This window comes from Cygnus atratus, chromosome 1 (genome assembly GCF_013377495.2).
Source record: "Cygnus atratus isolate AKBS03 ecotype Queensland, Australia chromosome 1, CAtr_DNAZoo_HiC_assembly, whole genome shotgun sequence".
Taxonomy (NCBI): domain Eukaryota; kingdom Metazoa; phylum Chordata; class Aves; order Anseriformes; family Anatidae; genus Cygnus; species Cygnus atratus.
Genome location: NC_066362.1, coordinates 136,869,008 through 136,889,952, shown reverse-complemented (window position 1 = coordinate 136,889,952; position 20,945 = coordinate 136,869,008).

Genomic DNA, 20,945 nt, shown 5'->3' with positions numbered 1-20,945 from the left:
TTCATTCAGCTCATCTCTAGTAATTTGAATTTGGGGGACTTTTTCTCCCAGAATAAAACTACATAAGACATAATGTAGAGCAGAGGTATTCAGTGGAGTTAAAACTAATCAAGGTAGTCTACTTGAATCAGCTTAGATACAGCAGAGCAGAACTTGAGCTAGGTGCATTCACAGATTGACTTCCCTTGGTCTAGCTCATATAGAGACATCCCAATCATAGAACATTCCAAGTTGGAAGGGACCCACAAGGATCATCGAGTCCAACTCCTGGCACCACACAGGTCTACCCAAAAATTCAGACCACATGACTAAGAGCACAGTTCAAACGCTCCTTAATCTCCGACAGGCTTGGTGCCATGACTACATCCCTGGGGAACCAGTGCTTGACCACCCTCTCGGTGAAGAACCTCTTCCTGATACCCAGTCTGACCCTCCCCTGCCACAGCTTGACACCATTCCCTTGGGTCCTATCACTGGTCACTAGAGAGAATAGATTGGTGTCTGCCCCTCCACTCCCCCTTGTGAGGAAGCTGTAGACCCTTCACTATCTTTGTAGCCCTAACTGATGTTTCCACCTAGCATTTTATACTGAGCATGCTGTGTACTGTCAGACAAACTTGTGGCTGTGCAAACAAAGAATTAGGCCTCAGAGGATGAGGATGTACAGCAATCAAGAAGCAGAATTTTGGCATGTGGAGATTGTCCTACCCTGCTTTGATGTATATTGTTGGAGTAGCAAGGTTATGATGCAGCAGGATGAACAAAGCAACCAGACAGAATTGGTACAGCCCATAAATACCCTGAGTATCTACCCTGTGGTAGATATCCAAGGAGTATAATACATTGGTATAAAGTAAAAATAGATCAAATATTGTTTTCACATGCTGTTGTTGCACCATTCAGCTATAATATGTACTTATTCATAATTTTATCCCTAGAATAAATTTATATTTTAATAACTTAACATGAGATCTCTGTTTTTGCATACTGCAAGTATGAGTTTGTCATTGGAGTCTGGACTTAACTCTCCTCCTCACTGCAACATGAGCTAATATTTGACTGTAGGAAAAATAAATAAATAAAAATTGAAAGCCCTTGAAATTTCACCAGTTTCTCCTCCTCATGGTCCAGGTACCACTGAAATAAAACAAACAAACAAACAACAACAGCAACATTGGACAGAGATACAGAAGTATTAAGTCTTTCTCTACCCCAGAGCTAGCAGAGAGGCACTCCTGTCACACACGGGAACCGTGAGGGGATGAAATGTGCTTAGACCCTTGTGAGCTCTGCGTGTTGGTTCAGCCTGTTGAGGCTAATGAGGCAACAGGACATTCTGTGTGCTGAGGAAAAATTTTAAAATACCTTAGCCTCTAATTTGAAATGAATATCTAGTGAACCTTAGCGTTTATTTATTTATTTATTTTTACAAAACTGAAAAATTTGGCAAAAAATGTGTAGATCTTAAGAGGGTGGGAAAAGACAAATTCCCAGCTTAAATGGCACTCCAGAGATAATTTGTCCGTAATATTGTTGTAAGAATTATTCTAACACAGTGAATCCCCATTTTTATTTAGAAACTGTCCATCTTTAGAAACTATTTCTGAATTTTTAAATATTACTACTACTACTTTTGTCACACTGTGGCAGTCACACAACATGAAAAATTTTTGCTCAGACTATTAGCATTTGGCAAAGTTACAACATCTGAAAATGAGGTCTTATAATGGGAAGTATTAAATAACTATAACTCATTAACCAGCTCTATCTACTTAAGCTCAAAAATATAGCTGTAAAGGCAGAAAAACTCTCCTCAAATACAGGATCAGATTTCAGTGTGATTCTACTTTTTTATCAGAGGTTACACTGGGGTAATGAAGTCCTATGAAGGTCAAGTGATCTGCCCAAGGTCAAAGACTGGTAGTCAGTGATCAAGTCGCTATCACAGCCCATGGAAGTTCCTGGCTTCGAGAGAAGTACAAGGTAAGCGACACTAAGGTACATCTTCTCTCAGTTTCCATTATGTTTTTAATCTCTCTTCAGCACAGTAATGAATGATAATGAGTTGCAATCTTTTCTCTGGGTTGTTCTTGCCACTGCATCAGTGACACTTATTGTTACAATAACGATATAAGTGGAGAAAAAAATTGTGCTAAGTGATATTATGAATAAGTAAGCCTAAGTAACTTACAAAAAAGAACAACAGTTTCAATAACTTGTAAAAAAGGGCAGTCTTACTCAATGTGTCCATATCATGCAGGTCACTCTCTCCTTCATTTGGAATTGAAAATACTGAGGAAAAAAATGGACATGATTCAGCAATGGGTACTTATACGAGCAAGAGGAAGGATGGGCAAGGGCTGGTACATAATTGACCTGAAAATATTTTACTATGCAAAATAAGAAATTCAGTACTCCCATTATGCATTTGCACTTTGGGACTACAGAGTATTAAACATTTCAGAATCACAGAGAACCAATTTTCAAAAATGTTCAGTGGTCATAATCCAGGTCAGATTTTTCAGAAGAGTTCAGCAATCAGCAAAACATCTTCAAGTGAAAATAGACTTTCAACCTGGCTCTGCACTGACTAGCTCCCACCAGACACACTGTGTTTTGTGGAAGCTGTTGGGTGCTGCCTCCTTTGCCAAATGTTTCCTACCAAGTGCACATTGTCTGAGTAGGAAGTAGGAAAGAGCCTTCAGCTACTCCTCTCTCTTTTCCTTCCCCTCCCTCCTTAGCCCCCATTTCTATCTCCTCTGATACAACACCTGCATTTCCAACATATTTTGAACTCAAAATAAAGAACATCTCTGAGCTGGGGATGGAAAATGCCATGGCAGAAGAGTATGGGATAGGGATAGTTTTGGGCAGAGGTGGACTGACGTTTTCTGCAGTCAGCAATGCTGATTCCCCTTGGTGCTAGTCCTGGAGCAAGTCCCATCCACGTGTGCTCATAACAGTGTCAGCAAAGTTGGCAGCTGGTGAAAATTCAGTAGCAACAGAATCCTTTGTGTATTTTCGCATAAGAATATTCCATATGTTTGATGTTGTACCCTTAATCACCTTATGCAACATTCAAGATTTTGCTTTTCCTTGGTCCATTAAATACTATGTCTTGCTTTTTTGTGTTGCTAGCCGTAAATATGTGTATGTGTGTGTGCACATGCATGTGTATGGCTTACTATGGTCAGTTTATATTATATTCAGTTGTTTTTTCTCCCATCCTCAATCATGGTATCTTTTGTCATTATTCCTCTAATACCTTATTTTGGAAATTCAAGTATTGGTTTTCTTTCTATTTAAAATTACTTTCTGATTCTGAAAAAAAGACACAGACAGAAGTCCACTAGTAAGCATGACAAGTCCTGAAAGGGATGATGGTTATAAGTGGTTGGTTAGAAGACCTGGATTTAAATGAAAGAAGTAGCCGAGAATTCCAGTGTCGAGGAGCCTCCGTTCTCTTTGGATCCCCCACTGCTGTATGGTAAGGGACACCTGTTGCTTGTCCAGTCCTCCCTTATGTGCTGTGGCTAAATCCCTCCTCTTCCTAAAACACCAAGTAATGAATTTATTATTTTTTTTGCAGCTCTAGCAAACATTATGCCATGAATCAGGTACAGCTGTTGTGTTGGTTCTTCATGTGAACTGCCATTTCTGCTAGAGATGGGAAGGAAAAAAAGATATACTAAAGTCATATTTTTTGTATTTAGCTACTCTGGTTTCCCAGGTCTCATATGACATCAGTCAGAAAGCTTATTATGTGTTTAAAAGAACCATTTATAACGGTATTTTTCTGTTACACTTTGGGTTAAGAAAAAGATTAAAAATGTTGTGAGATATTTAACCTCTAATTTGATAAAGTCTGGGTTACAAAGCAGGATATTTCAGTGGCCCACTGAGGTAAATAAAATTTCTAGTTTAAAGCATGCTGAAAACTTTGAAACACCTATGATCTCTCTTTATCCATCCATGTGTTATAAAGCTTTAGTCATCAAGTGTTATTGCTATCTGGCTGCTTGTGGTTATGAAATCCATTAAAAAAGCTCAGATGATGGTTTTGGTGGTTCCTGTCGTGTTGGAGAGAGACCCACCAAAGAGGCCATGCTGGAGAATTGTGATCAGCATGAAGAAAACTATGTGAGAGTGAAATTTCCGCTCTCCATAGTTGAAATACTCACATCTGTACTGCTGTGTGATACCAATCTGTCATGCTGTGTATTTCAAACCTACTAGAAAGGGATCACGATAGCTACTTCTTTCATGAAGGACACTTGCTACTGTTACCATAATAAGCAGCAATCATAGCTGACTAAATAATCCATTCACTGAACTTGTATTGGTTTTTGTGCATAATCTGCAAGCAGCTTTTGATTTTCTTGAAGATATTTGTTATTCTAAGCAGTGTAATGCTACCAAGAAATACTTCTGGTTCTACAGATCTGTTTTGAGCATACTTCATGCATGAAATTGGACCTTTGCTGGTTAATTTATCAGCTACATCACACAATATTGTCTCTGTTTCTATTTGGAATGAGCATAATTCTTCAAATTGCATATCTGCTGGGAATAGTGTTTCTGAATTCACAATTTGTATTCTATGAGTATACTGTAGTATTCACTTATTCATTTTCCATGAATGTTTCATGTACCTTGTACTGGCTAATAACATGAAGAGTTTTTATGTTTCCCAAACTCTTCTTGCAGTGCATTAGGGGAATTTACAAAGCTGTTTTGACTACAGTCCACTAGCCTGTATGCAAACAGACAGAATTTTTTGGGTCTCCTCCAAATTCTTCTATCTTGAAAGCTCTTCTACTTCCACCACAGTCCTCCATAGCACTGCTGTCAAAATCTGAATTTAAACCAGAATGTCTTCTGAAGGTTAATGCAAAAAGAACCCCCCTAAACCCCAGAGCAGTGTTTTGTCTGAGTCCAGATTCTTTTCTATTTTGGGAGGCATTGGCCCAGCTAGGGTCAGCTATTAGGAGATTACATGTTCATTCTAGAGAAACATTATGAGAAAAATAAGCCATCAGTTTTTATGAGAAAACTACTCCTAGCCCCTTTCCAGACAGCTGGAGGACTCCTACTGCTTTTCTTCCAACACACTGGGCCTGTTCGCTTTGCTTCTACATGCAAATACTGGGAGCTATAAAATGAGCAAATTCCTCTGTCTGCATTTAAGGTCCATTCCCACATTTTCGTCTGTCTTCCCTCTTCCCCCTCGCAGGAGCTCTTCCTTTCCTGTGGTCACTCTGGTACATCTAGCTTGAGGAGGGCAGTTTCCGTCTCTGATCAAATTTAAGCAGCAACAGTTACTGGATGTTGAGCTGGCAATGCTGGAAGTGGCCGCTCCTCGCCCTCCCTCCTTATCAGCCCTTGGTATCTGGCCAGTGCCTGAAGGTGCAGCACACCTGTGGGGAAAGGGCAGGCTGAACCACCACCCTATGCACACCCCTGGGACCCCAAGCTGTGGCTTTCAACTATATTCTGGGGGAAAGGGGTGGGATGTTCGGGACTATGAATTTTCAGAAACATGGCTTTGATAGGGTTGTCATCAGCCATCTGAGACAGCCCTCCTGGGAATGTCATCAGAGCCTGCCAGTTTGGCAGATGCACAGAGTCACTGAAGTACCTGTGGAAGAACAGCGCGGGGAGCCGGATAATCATAATGCTCACAACACTTCCACATTTTAATCATGATATACTTGCCTGTAAAGAGAATTTTAATAGTGCTGCACATTACTCATTTTTAGGGAAGTCTGGCTGCTGCAGAAATCCTAAATCACAGCATTTGCTTCCTGCTTGATGCTAATTTGGGCTGGTTCCAGCCAGCAGAGTTCCTTTTCCATTGTGTCATTTAATTATACATTTACCCATGCTTCTCAGATAGTAAGAGCCTTAATATACAGCCTCTTAATCTAATACTGATCTATTAAAAACTACACTCAGTATTTTAAAGTGTTAGACAACAGATGGAATTGACAGTTTTAATAGGTAGCAACTAACATCATCTCCCAATCTACGCCTCTGTATTGGATTTCAAGCAACTGATATCACTGTGGACATGTGCAGATATGGGGCTTGCATTTAAAGTCAGAAATTCAATCAATAGCTTGTCTCTCAACAGAGTTTACTAGATTATATCAGTTAGAAGTGACCATCTGGCCTAATCTTGGGAGTTCTGAGATATCATGTAGATCTTTTTCACTAATGTCATTTTTATTTGGTTAACATTAATAAACTGTACCAAACATTGCAAATCTTGCACTCTGAAGCTGTAACTCAATTTTTGCCTTTTACATGAGACAAGTCAAACATCTGCTTCTCTAGAGGGAATGTGTGAGGGAGTAAGCAAGAAAAAGCTGCAGTTGCTCTGAAGATTTTACTGTCTTTCTGGGTTTTGTGAAATGATGGAAAGTGGCAGTCTTTTATTTTGTAAAAGAAAAGAGTGTTACTAAAAAAGGTATCCAACAACTAATGTGATTATTTGTGTGAATGCAAAATATGGAGAGAAATATGTACATAGCATTCTGGGGGTTAAAGTTTCAGAGTATTCTATGACCGTGATAAAAGAAGAATGTACATTACGTATTCATCTACCAGATTTATGCTACAAATAAAGTCTAACTTTTAATCTGGTACAGTCAATATATATCACAAATCTATGATCAGCAATGTAACTCTGTCATAGCCAGAATGTATAAACTCTGAAAGGACTTTTTTAATTTCACAGTCAAGAACATTCTCTCTACTTGAGCTTTTTCAGTCTTTAAGATTTCGTTTCAAATTTTGTTTTGTGTATGGCTGACAACAAGCTCTGTTAGAATGTTCTGCTCACAAAATGGAAAATTAAAGTCACTGTCCCAGGTCTGACTATAACTTTGTACAAAGAAGTGGTACAACTGTGATTCAGGTATGCAAATTATTGTAATTAGATTTTGATATTGCAAAGTAAAAATAAGGAGCAATTTAGAAATTGATTGGAAGTGATTGGTTCTCCTAAAATTCTGGACATAACTCTTTCTGGATTTTACCAATTTCTGGTCAATTGAAATTTTTAAAAATTTAAGCAGCAAAGGAGTCCATCATGAAAGCACACGGTGGGGAGAGGGAGAAGCAAGACAGATGGTAATTCTAAACAGGAACAATGCAGGAAGAAACTGTAAAAAAAAAAAAATTTGGGATCCTCATTAAAATAGTGCCTGTCATGGAGGTTCTGTTTCAGGGGGCAGGGACTGAACAAGAAAGATATTCCCTTGACCTTGGTACCCAGAGCTGTGAAAAGCTCGTCAAGCCATTTCAGGTCCACCCTATGTGCCCTCATTTCTCCATCATAAAATGGTGAGACCAATGGTTGCCTGCCTTTATTTTAAGGCATTAAGTTCTAGCACTGTGTGTTCTCAAGAGCCAAGCTGTGTTACAGCTGCCAAGTGTTTCACTTACAAAATGGAACTAGATAACTTTGACATTAAAAAAAAAAAATAATAATCCTGCCTCCCACAAAACAAAATCTGGAATAGAGACAATCCCCTTATGGCCTCAAAATAATAAGAAAGGATTAAATTTTAGTGGTGTTATTTAAAAAATAATTAAATAAATGCAAACCTGGAAGGAAAATAGAACCTGGAAAAACTCTTGCAAAAACAGGAAATAGTAGGCCTGACAACTTAAGTACTTTTTTTTGGAAGAAAGAAATTTTGGTAAAGACTGGCCTTGAAATATCTTGGATTTTTTTTTTTTCAAATAGTATTTTATTTCTATAGTCTATTTTCCTGTTTTATGGTGAAAGATGAAATGGATTTCAGTTCCTAATTTATTTTTTTGTCAGCCCTCCCCCACAGAATTCTTATTCAACGTATGTAAAAAAGATTGTTTCTTTCAAAATACATCACAGCCAATCCTACCATTTTTCAGCCAGATCCAGCAAGGGAATGGTATTTTGCATAGCAAAGAGAGTCTGCAAACGTCTTCCCCCCCCCCTTTTTTTTTTTCCTTTTTTTTTGTGTGTGTGCGTGTATGTGTGTGTGCTACCTGTGAATACAGCAGAATCCTGAAATTGTTACTGGGGCCAGCTCTGCTCTTTCACAAAGATGAAAATTTTGCAATATTTGTTTACAAGAAAAAACTAAATGCCTTTGCCAGAAGAAACCCCCTGCATTTATCCATTGCTAGTATTTTATTGACTAGTAGCAGAACACAGCTAATGGATTCTTCCATGCTAGCAGGCTATGCACATACAGTACATTTTTAACTTTCTGTTTCTCACTGTAGTTAATAAATCAGAATGCAGATGAGAGATTCATAGTTAATTTTCAGTAGCTAGCATAGCATGTCTCAGCCTATAAAGTCCTGGAAGTCTTGGGCTGTGAATTCCTTGATACTGACAAGCCAAACAGCTTAGAAATTATAATTATAAGTTACAAGTGTCTTAAGGGTTGTTCTTCTGACATAAAACTAATTTCATGTTTTTATTCATAATGTGAAAGAGACGAGAGGATAGGGCCTTATTTAGATTGAGCTCCCAGAGATATCACAGGCTCTGTATCCTGATTATAATGGGAAGGGATCACTTCATTCCTTGTAGCTAGTTGATTCTATATGTGCTTTTTTTTTTTTTTTTTTTTTTTGACAATCAGGCTAATGAAAAGTGGGATGTCTTACACTTTTCATCCCAGCTTCTTTCATAGGCAGACATCTACTGGCACCTGTTGTTTTTTCCCCTACTGGTAGGTTCTTTGCGAACTGATTCCAGTTTGAAACTTCCTTTTGCATGATGGGGTCCTGATATACATCAGTGAATGCACTCTCACTTCTATCATCTATTTTGGGCAGGCAATTCTCTGCGTAAAGAATTTTGGTGAGACCTGGGAAAGACCTAAGGAGAAAGCAACTTTGGAGGGTGAAGACAGTCCTCATCACCTTTCCTTTCCCTGAAAAGAAATTAAATTCTGGAGGTGATGACTGACTACCCAGAACTCCACCCAGGGTTTCAAAGCCTTGGCGTGTTGAGGGTGTGCTGGCACCTGAAGCACACGAGAGTTCTGACACTGAAGCCAATACCAGACATATCTTGGTGCACCTGCTGGGATTGGCAGCAGCTAGGAGGTCCAGGGAGAACCACAGCACAAACACGGGGCCATAGCTGATTTGATTCCATGAACCTGCAACTATGTACACATGAACACAGCAAGGAAGACGGAAGGAGTCAGCTCAAGGGGTCAAAGAAAATAGCGAGCGAGAGAGTGGGTTTTCATTTGCTGACTGAGGTCTATAAAAGACTTCCCTCCCTGTTTCAGAAATAGGATTTGACTCGTTTGCTGATGGGAATTAGTCATTCTGCTGTGGTGGTTGAGTTGTGCTGGCCTCCAATGAACTGCTATAGTTTCATTGTCAATTTTGCACAGATATCTGAAGATTTGCATTACTTACAGTGTAAGAAATTCCCACATGGAAGTACAAAGTTGGCACCAGCAAATTCAGGCATTGAACATAATTTTAGCCAGGAAAGGTGAAGCTGCTGATATCCCTCTTGGAAAGCTCCATAAAAGCTTTTATAACTGTTAGACACAGGCAGATGTTATTTCAGAGGCATTTGAAGTGGGAGATATCTTACCTAGTTTTAACCATCTAAAATTAGGGTGCTGAGACTAACCAAGTTGTCTAGGCTACCTTTATAGCCCACAGAAGCTGAAAGACTCTTTCTGAGAGGTGATTTGTTTCTCCAGTCTTTGTTATCCACCCTTAAATGGGGGTGATTCACCTTTTGGTGGTCTCTTTTCTCTGGTTACAGGCCTAGTCCAGACTACATGATGGACACACAGCTTCCAGATGTGTAAACAGACGTCACTACAATCTATGGCTGGGATATTTGCCTTTACTTGCAATTGTAATAGCTTAGTCTTTGTCTATGGCCTTGCTGCACTTATCCTCCAACGTAATATTTTGTAATGCCTGAGATGTAGCTTATTGCTTTCCAGTCAAAATATGGGCACAGAAACAGTATTAGTAATCCTGGAAGGCATCATCACCTTCATCAACTTTTGTGGTTGCGAATGTTGCATTTTCTCCTGTTTTTCTTTTTTTCCTGTTTGCTAAATGTATGTGTTCTTGCCACTATATCCAGAAGAAAATGATTGTAAATGGAAATAATTTTGTTGTGACATGGTCTTTCTGTAGAAAAGGCATTAAATCTCATATTCTATGATCAGAGATTGGTAAATTAAGTGAAAGTTATATGTTTTGATCAATTTGGGGGGGTGGGGTGGGGGTTGGAAGGGGTTTATTACTAAATGGCTTAAACAAATATCTGCTTTCTGAGTACAAGGAAGGAGACTAACACAAATGCCAACATGTTAGCAAAGGGCTGAGAAATGAAGGGCCACAGAGAAAATATTTTCTTTTCCTCCACTCCTCCTCATATGTAGTTTCACAGGGATTGCAATGCATGAACAGCAAAGAATAAGCTTAATGTACATATTACCTTTCTTCTTCTGTGGGAGATTAGTGGGAAATTTCATTTTTCATAGTCAGTTGTCACCTTTCTATAGCCCTAATGTGCCTGAAAATTGGCATCTTTTCTCTGTTTTTCCTGCAACTTGGAATAAGAATTAAAAGAATCTCATCTGAGTTTCTTCATTCATCCAGATTAATTAAAGGGGACCTCTGGACATGGATTTTTATGACATAAGGTCTACATCCCAGAGAAACAGAGTATTGTACAAAGTTATTTACAATATTTACTGCATGCGGTACTGAACCAAGGTATGGGACTGGATGCTATTTCCCATTTCTGTCAGTGGCTTCCCGTGCAGGTTTGAGATATTTGTTTCACTTATTTGGCTGCAAGTGACTGTGGATTAGACCACATGCCTCCATCCCAAACTCATCTTGCACCTTGTTTTTGAATGCAGACATTTGTACAGGTCCATGCTGGAGCTCAATACAAATCCAGTCAGTGGTCATAACAGAGAAAATGAAACTTGAGCTGCATCATCTCATTAATAGATGGGACACTGAGTGGCCTGAGCTCTGCTAGGCCTCATCCTGCACATGCCCTGGAGCTAGCAGAGGACAAGCACAGTGCTGGGCCATGGGCCAGAATGGATTTTGGCTTCAGCTGAACCAGAGCAGTGCATACATGAAGTTTCACCTCCTGCTAGCATGTCTATATTCATCTATTTGGACAGGAATACTTTGGGGAGCAGGTGCCACTTCTTAGTATCCCTTTTTATAGTGCCAGATTCATAATATCAATAATTAATATTGATAATAATATTTTACTTTTTCACAGCATTCAGAACTGTCCATTATCTTTGGTTGTCTTTTTCTGTGTTGCCTTTCACTTTCTATATTGTTTTTTTTTTTTTTTTTTTTTTTTTTGCCAGGGCTCTATTGTACTTGTGAATGTTGCTTCGATTAGATTGTGATGCACATCTTTCTGGGCTGAGGCAGATTGTGGATGATAAATATCAAAGAAAAACAACCTGCTGGAAAATGCACTACAATCTTTGTGCTTTTAAAGAGAAGGCCCTAAAAGTTTTTGCAAAAGAAAGTATTTCAAGATATTCAGGAGGTAGGCTGGAGCAAGGGAGATGTAATTCAAGGGTAGGGTAGGTTTGCAGGGTGAGAGTTGGTTAGTTCATTACATAGACCAAGGGCAGGGCAGGGCAGGGCAGGGAGGGGAAGGGCAGGGCAGGGCAGGGCAGGGAGGGGAAGGGAAGGGAAGGGAATACATCTAAGCTCTCCTTACAAGCAAAAACCTGCAAAAGTAGAAATAATGTAGTGATAGTTCCTGAGTCTGGAGACTTCAGTCTAAAATAATGAGGTTGGAAAAAAATGGGTGAAGGCTGAGAACACAGGTTACTGTAGTGGGTGTGGGGTGCAGTTGGGAAGGAAAAGTTACACAGAGGGAAATGAGAATAAAAAATCAGAGCAAAGGTCGGGAAGGAGCTGCAAGAAGATGAGGAAGAGAGGGAAACAGAGGACAGGAAGGGAGGGGCTTGATGAGAAACTGGTTCTGAAAAACTGATAATTAAGAAACTTACCAACTAGTTCAGACATCACAATAAAGGCCTTTCTTCACCTTTGGGTGAATCACCCTCCCATTTCTCTAGCATGTCCTACAATAGATCCAGAGGTGTGCTTAGTCCTTAGATTATACCCAGCCCAATCTGACTATAAGTAAAGTGAAGTTTAACATTTTCCACAATAATATGCCTAACAGCCAAATTTGATATATATGAAGGAAACAATATCGCTGTCATCACTACTAATAAATGTTCAAAGTGTAGGATTTTTGGTGGGGGTTAAGGAGAAATGTTCACTGTATAGGATTAATTGCATGTCTCTCAAAAACAGAATGCTGATATATTATGACTTTTTAAAAATATATGACAGTAATATATTGCATACATTGCAGAAGAAAATTATGTCTTTACCTTGAAAATCTAGTTTCTTTGACATGCTGATGTAATCATTTTAGTGAAGGAAGAGGGCTGCAGAGAGGAAACCTGCAAATATTATAATGTTAGAAATGCTGAACAAAAGGCTGAGGATTTACTTTGCATGCAAATAAGTAATTCATCACAAATCCATAAACCAATTAGTAATGAACTAATGATATTGCTTAACAACTGTATTTTTGATTAACATATAAATAATTTAAGTGGGTATTTCTTTAGTTATGCCAGTTTCTGCTATTATTTACTAGCCTTGTCATGGCTTCTCTTAGATCACATGCCCCTTATAAAACATTTCTCAATCTATTGCAAGGACCAGTTTGTTTTAATGCACTCAGTTAACACCACTAGAGCTATTAACAAGCTTATTAGCATAATCCATTGTGATATATCATTGTATAAAAGTTCAGCTTCACAACTGAATGGGACTGGGAAATGGCTTTGAAGATTTTATGATACAATAACTATCCATTTGATAAGCAATTAAAAGATACTCTGAGACACTAAGAGTGAAGACAATGGCAACACAGGGAAAGGAGGGGTTTGAGAGCAGAAGCTGCTGGCTGGTGTGGGAGCCATGCAAGTGAGTTGTGTTTTTTCTGCTCCCTAGTCACAAATTGCACACTGCTGCAGGGCTCTGAGGTGCCAGTAACAAGTTGGGTCTGACTTCATCTTTTTAAGCAAGAAAAAAAAAGTAGGTTAAGTCTCAATACCTGCTGCTAGCTCACTCATGATCAATTTCTTGACCTCACAAAAGAACATTTTAATACACAGCTGAACTTCTGATTTTATGTTGCCTTTTTACTTCTCTTAAATTTCAAATTTCTTTTCTTAGCTGTATGCATTATCCTTAGTGAACTTCTGTGGAGAGAAACAGAATAAAGGTTACTGGACGCATTATCACATATTATTGTTCAGAACTCACTCTGTATAATATAGTTGTATTGTGCTTTTAAAAATGAACCTGCAAAGAAAAGAGTAACATCTTTATTGTGCAAAAAGTAGCTTTTCAAGAAGGTGTTGCGTTTTCTGATATGCATTAACTCTGATGCTAATAATTCTGTTCAGCTCAGTCTTGATTCTCCAGAGACTATCTGACCAAAATGTCCATTGTCCATATAATAGAAAATATTCATGATATCGTGCACTCACGTAGAATATCTCTACTGGCATACTTCAATATCTCATACACATCAATTAATTCTTCCTTGTGATGAGGAATGGAATGGAAGGATGATTTCTGAAGGAAGTGTGATCTAGTGGTTTCCACTGAAAATGGAAATTTTTGCTTCTAATCTTAGTCTCATTACCAGGTTGTGTGGTCATGGTCAAAACTCACCACTTGTCTAAGACAGTTTTGCTGCTTTAAAAACTGGTATAAAAATCAGTTTTTCAGAATCATTTGACATTTTTGCATGAAAAACATTTACAATTTAAATGAAAGGTATTGCATTGAATGTGCTATCTAAGGCACAATAAGTTTTAAATAAGTTATCTTAATCTCAAATCACAGTTGCATCAAGAGGGGAGCTTTATAATTTTAACTGTTTCAAATTTCATACTTTGTTGAATAGTGTTAAGACTTATATGGCAAGTGAAAATATACCCACATGAGCCATTTCCTGACATAGAGTTCTCCCTGCAGACAGATTTTCTGGAGGTAGACACGTGAAAAGGAGTCCAACATCTTTGGGAAAACAAGTTAGAGTGATGCTCCAGCTCATCACAGAGGCATGTGCATATGTCACTATCATGACAAATCACAGTAACTATCTCATAATAAGAAGGATTGGAATATTTATTGGCATTTACTTCGCACTTGCCTTTCTAGGAGACACTTTTAAAGCTACTTCTACTATTGAAAACCTTCATTTAAGTGAGTGAAAAAGTAGACCAGAATTTAGCATTTTTTGGGGGGTAAAAATGTGTCTATAGTTCTGTTGTCTGAGGAACAAGCACTGTAACAAAGCGTTCTTGCTTCTTGCTGTTCATCTGGTCATTAAGTATATTTTCTCCTGAAGACAAAATTAACCATGATGGATGGAATGGTGTTTTGCATTTGCCGTATATGAAGAAAGCAGAAGAGAAAAATATCCAACAAGCAATATAATGTATTAGATTCTAGTAAGCTAAGCAGTTAACCCCCAAGCTGTACTACTTTGGAGCACTAAACCTTATATATAATAATAATGTAGAAATCATACTGTACTAGGTATAGGTGCAGGATAGTATATTTTAAAAAATTTTTCATCTGAGCAGGAATCATGGACCAAGGTCAGCACAGCCATTCTGATCAGTGGATACATCCATTTGGGAGTTTCCCAGGCATCATGAGAAATTTGGGGTAGCTTTGACCTGGTAGGGTGGCTCCATGTCCCTGCCTCTCCAAATGGGGGTGGTCAGGGATGCTGAAGGAAAGGGGAATTAGCTGAATCTTCTCCATGCTCTGGTTCTTGACAGCTTCTGGGATTGCTCCTTAAAGTGTCTCAGAGGTTGGTGAGGAAGAGTTGGCCTGACACTGCCCCACTTGCATTGCTTGCTGCACAAATTCTACACCACCTGGGAATTAGGAAACTACAATGGTGGAGTAAAGCCACCTTTGTCTCGCCATCTGAAGGCCTGCATCCTCTGAGGCTCAGTGGAGCCTGAGGACTCAGGCTTATATATCTATTTCTTTGCCAAGAGATTGGGTGATGTATAGCGTGTCACCATTTTAAAGTGGGTTCAAACTCAAAGCTGTGGGTTTCATTTGAGTGCAGTGTGACGCATCATATACCTCTGGCTAAGGAACTGCAACTCATTTAATAGATTAATTGAGATGACAAAAATGGCACAATTTAAATATTAGTGATCAACAGGAACAGGGGGAGAGAGAGAGAGAAGTAACCCAGCTTCTTTTATTACAGTCATCTTAGCACTTCAACAACAGGTAGCACTATTACATATTCCTTTTCCACTTTAAAGCTCTTGTAATTTCCTTCCTTGTGTCGGGGCGATTTTATTCATTGTTTCCTTGCAGCAGTGATTGATGTTCTGAGCTGCTAATCTGTCTGAGTGATAACTATTTTCATGTAAGTCCATGAGTCTATGACACAGGCTGCTCGGCCAGGGCTACTGCTGACTACTTATTTTGTGCCTCATTTACATTTCAATCTTGGCCTCATGAATGTAAAACCTAGGCTGCAAATTAATAACAGGAAGAATATTAGACTGCTCAAGAGTGGGGGAACAATGCAAATCCACTAGAGCACAAGGCTTTACCATTGTGTTCCAGGAGGGACTCATTTATTGGCCGGCGGTGAATGACATTACAGAGAATGGCATATCCAGAGTGACACAAATTTATTTCTGTCCCCAGCGCTCCAGTATATTTTCATAGAATCAGGGGGCTATTTGTCTAGGGACAATTTAGTTTCCATGAAAAATTTAAATGGTTTCTGTGGAGATAGTGGAGTGAAATTTAATTTGTTTCTCATTTACTACAGCAGGTATGAAAAGGAGAAAAATTGGATGTCTGATGGGCTGAAATTGGTGCTGTCCCTCCCCACTATCCCCAAAAGGCCTGTGGGCCTATATCATAGAGATTGAGCAAGACTACCTCATCCCTCCCCTTAGAGAATGGTAACCTTAAACCAACTTACAGAAAACCTTTGGGGAGGCTGCCAATCACCCTGAAAACAACATTTCCATCGATCCCCTGTCTGTGTGATTTATGGCTTCATTTTACGGTAATTGAGAATTAGTGAGAAGATTAGCAAGGCTCAACACTTCACCTTGATATGCACACTAAGCACCGTAATTTGTCACTAAGGGATGTCGGACACTTTTTTAGTTACACGGGGTTCCCATCTAATTGAATTTGGGGATAACATGGAAATTAATTTGACACAGGAAAATTTTGAATACAGCCGTTTCCTCTATTGTAATGCACGATACCGGGCTGCATTCAGGGGCAGCTATATTGATCCTGATCACTTTCAATTGTGGCCAGCTGAAGGATGGAATACACTAAATCTTATTTAAGCTCATATGAAAGCAGTTCATCTGCAGCAATCTGTGGCAGATAAAGAATATTACCTTTCATTTTGTCTGACTGCATCAAGATGAAGTTTTGAAAATTTACTTCTTGCAGCAAATATACCAAATATCTAAAGTCAACAGTTACAATTCAATTACAGATCAGCTCTTGTGGGCTGTTTACAGGGTAATTTGCTACTTAGGCAGCAAATGAAAATACTAACTATACTCCCCATGCATAGAGAAGTTACAGCACATGGAGAAGCCCCAAGGAAAGACAAAGAAAAAAGATTCCAAAGTTCTCAGTGATTTCAAGCACTGCCCATTGGATTAGTCTCATTATAGCTTGAGTGGTTTCATACACAGTCATTTTTTGTTTGTTGCCAAGCCATCTTGTGGGAAGTTTATTTTATCTTGGTTGCTTAGCATCACAATCACAAAGATGGGACACTCTGTACAGATCTTTTCATATCCAAGAGACACTCTACCACAGGATTTACATTTACATTTCTATTTTATTCCAGCTTTATTCCTTATAAACCCCATTTACACTGTACTTTACCTGTCAAATAAGAACTTTGGTTTCAGCAAACTGCTTAGAGAGAATGTTTCCTGAGACAGGTGCTCCCTGCTGTGACCAGGGGAAACAGATCTTGGCACTGTGTGCCAGAGGGTGCGTGGCTGGGATATGTATGGACATCCTTTACTAGACCATCTGGCTTGCTTTGTTCATATCTGTTTTAGTGGTAATTGGCCTGAGATGAGCTGTAATCAAGATATATTATTCATTACCTATTATTATTAGATGATGGATTTTAGTCTAATCGTCATTGCATTACTGTTTGGAAAGACTTTACGAAGGTTTAATGGTAATAGTTTAAATTATTATGTTTGCATCCCTGTTAAGTAGACACAAATACATATCAGTTCCACTGAACAGTAAGGACATTCCCCGGTGCACAGGCATGAGGAGGTAGTAAGGTAGTACTTAATGGTCAGAAAGACAGAGATGTGGTCAAGATGCAACCATGCAACTTGGAAGAAACACTATGCTGAAAGCTGTCTTCATCCGAATTCCCTATTCCCTGGGATTACTGATGGCAAATGACAAATGTTGTCAGCACTTTTACGTCCCAGAGTACTTCAGCCTCCTATAGGCATATTATTTGGTCTCAGGAGTTTACCTGTGAATTTTCTTCCACAGGAGATGATATGTGGCAATACTGCAAGAGGTCAAACTGTTAGAAATGACATGGCAGCATTTATTCATTTTATTTATTTTATTTTATTGCTAGAAAAGTTTTCTTCAAACTAGTAATCTGATGACTGAACAATGTGCATACTGCCTATGCAATTCTCTTATCACATTTTCATGGTTTGTTTTCACTAATGTGATACAAAAGGGTGCTAACATGACAGGAATGTCACTAATATAATAAGCTTAAAGGAATTTAGGTCATGTTAGCCAGGGTTTGCTTTCATATTAGAATGCCTTCTGGACCATACTAGAGAAATAGAACTCTCCAATACAATGAGAAACATATTAACATAATAAAAAACTTACTAATACAATAAGATATCCATATTTGATTTACAGGCCAAGTTATGGCATATAGGAAAAAATAATAAACTTTTCTTCCTTTCTGAATGACAAGCAATAAGTTCTGGTGTCATAGTTTTCTGTGCTTTTTTTTTTTTAAATAAAAAGAAAAAGAAAAGAAAGAAAAGAAAAAGAAAAAGAAAAAGAAAAAGAAAAAGAAAAAGAAAAAGAAAAAGAAAAAGAAAAAGAAAAAGAAAGAAAAAGAAAAAGAAAAAGAAAAAGAAAAAGGAAAAGGAAAAGGAAAAGGAAAAGGAAAAGAAAAAGAAAAAGAAAAAGAAAAAGAAAAAGAAAAAGAAAAAGAAAAAGAAAAAGAAAAAGAAAAAGAAAAAGAAAAAGAAAAAGAAAAAGAAAAAGGATTGCTTGTACTCCAGAGAATAAATGATTTCTTTTAATTTTCTTCAAGTGCACTCACTTAAAGATCTCTCCATTCCAAGGCAAATTAGAGGATTTGTTTTACAAGGTTACAGTAACATACTGGTTTGGGGATCTGTAGCCTCTATCTTCTCTCCCCCAAAAAAGGAGAGAAGAGAGGAGAGGAGAGGAGAGGAGAGGAGAGGAGAGGAGAGGAGAGGAGAGGAGAGGAGAGGAGAGGAGAGGAGAGGAGAGGAGAGGAGAGGAGAGGAGAGGAGAGGAGAGGAGAGGAGAGAAGAGCAACCAAACCCCAACCAAAGCAGAAGAAAGTGTCATTGTTTCTCTTTTAGCTCCCTTAAGGGTTATCATACAAGATTAATCTCTTAAACTGTGTTGATAATTCACACTTTCTGTTGAAATGCAGCTTTTTAAAGCAACTACTTAGTGGTCAGAACCTTTGCAGGAAGTGCAAAGAAGAAATTCAATCCCAAATATTCACTTTATCAGAAGAATACTGACTGTTCTCTGCATGCTGGCCATGTTGAATGCATTTTCCAGCCAAGAGAAAGCAAACCTGAATGTTTCTACCAGATAAAGTGGAAATGGGTCCATAGGTAAGGAGAAAGGGGTTTCTGTCCCTGTAAAGTATTTCTGTTTTCTATACCAGTCCCATTAGTCTGGTCTTCAATTTTCACAGCAATGAAATAGTAGTTAATGTGTGTTTGTCCAGCTCTTCTATATAACTTCTTATGTTGTAGTGTAACATTAATCAATGAGGCTGACGTCTGTTTTATTTGAATACCTACTTTGCTGCTTCTCCTTCCTTTCTAATTTTGATCACTCAAATTAAAATGGAGGACTAGGACTGTCCAGGGTATTCAAAGGGCCCAAGAACACCTTCCAGACATTTTTCATTCCTTTTCCAGTGTTTCTAGTCGTTTCTTTTTTCTGTCATGTTTTCTTTCTTTACTAATCCTGAGCTGATCTTTTCCTTCCATGATAGCATGTTTTGTGCTCAGGGCTAACAGAGTGAAACAAGTGTGAGACAACCTAGATGTTTATTTGGATTGCGGGTTTTCTGGATTTTCTTGAATCACTAATAAAACCGTTGTCTCCACCTTCCCTTTTCCTTAGTGCTTCATAAGATGTGTGTTCTTGAGAACAGCTTCAGATGCTCATCTGCTCTTCTGCACACTGAGTACCCTGAGTCTTTACCAGCCTGGCATGTCTCTGTGTGCTGGTTGGTATTTTGCACAATCCAAGAGAAAATAGGAGATCAGGAGTACCTGGGTCATACCTTGCCATTGCAAATCTTTGAGAATACATGGACAGCAACTGAATTTTTGTGGAATCATAGAATATTCTGAACCGGAACAGACCCACAAGGATCATCGAGTTTATCTTCTGACTCCATACAGAGCAGCCGAAAAGTTAAGCAATGTATCTGAGGGCATGGTCCAAGTTTCTTGAACACAGACAGTCTTGTGGCTATGGCCAACCCCTGGGGAGCCTGTTTCAGAGCCTAACAACTTCCTCAGTGAAGAACTTTTTCCTGCTAGCCAATATGAACTTCTGATGCAGCTATAAGCCATTTAGTTATATCCTGTCACTGATCACCAGAGAGAACAGGTAGGCATCTCTCTCCTCTCTGCCTCGAGGAAATTGCAAACACCAACAAGACCACCCCTCAGCCTCCTCTCCTCTAAGCTGAACAAACCAAGTATCCTCAGGTTCTCCTGGTAAGTCATGCCCTCTAGTCCTTTCCCCATCTTTGTTGCCCTAATTTGGTTGTGCACCCCTTTGCTTGTGAAGAAATCAGCTGTCATTAAAAACAATTCTGCAATGTTAAACCAAAGAGATGAGCTAGAGACAATTTGTGGGTCAGAATGAAAGAACAAACGGTGCAGCAGCAGCAGGAGGTAATGAAGCAAGAACAAAACTAACTTAAAATATCTCAGAGCTACAGTGGAGATGACGCAAAACGGAATAGAACATCAACAACAACAACCAAATCAAATGCTTTAAACAGAAGAAATTTACATAAAATGCTCCTTAAATGTAATTGTTGAAGGGGCTGTATTTTATCATCATGACAAGGGGCTTACTTTATCTATGCTAAAATGTGTAAAGGGCTGTACTTCTGTGATTACTGCTGCACCTGCCCCAAACCAAACACTACCAGGGGGGACATTGGTTTGAAAGTAGAAAGGACCTATGATAATTGAGAGGATTTGGTCCCCATCTGTTTCACTCCATTTCACTAGACTGGGCTTCTATGTCTCTCTCAAACTCCAGTCCCACAGCACTGCAAAGACATATCACACCTGGCTTCTCACCACAACTTGCTTCCAAAGGGGCACGAGAGGGAGAGTCTCAGCCTCTGTGAGCAGCAGGCAAGCTGTGATGCTCTGAAAAACCTACTCTAAAGTGGCTGCTGCCCTTCCCTTCTACAGCTGTAATGTCAGTTTTCTGAGAAGCTGGGCATTGCTTTGCTCTGAAGGGGAAGGAGCAGT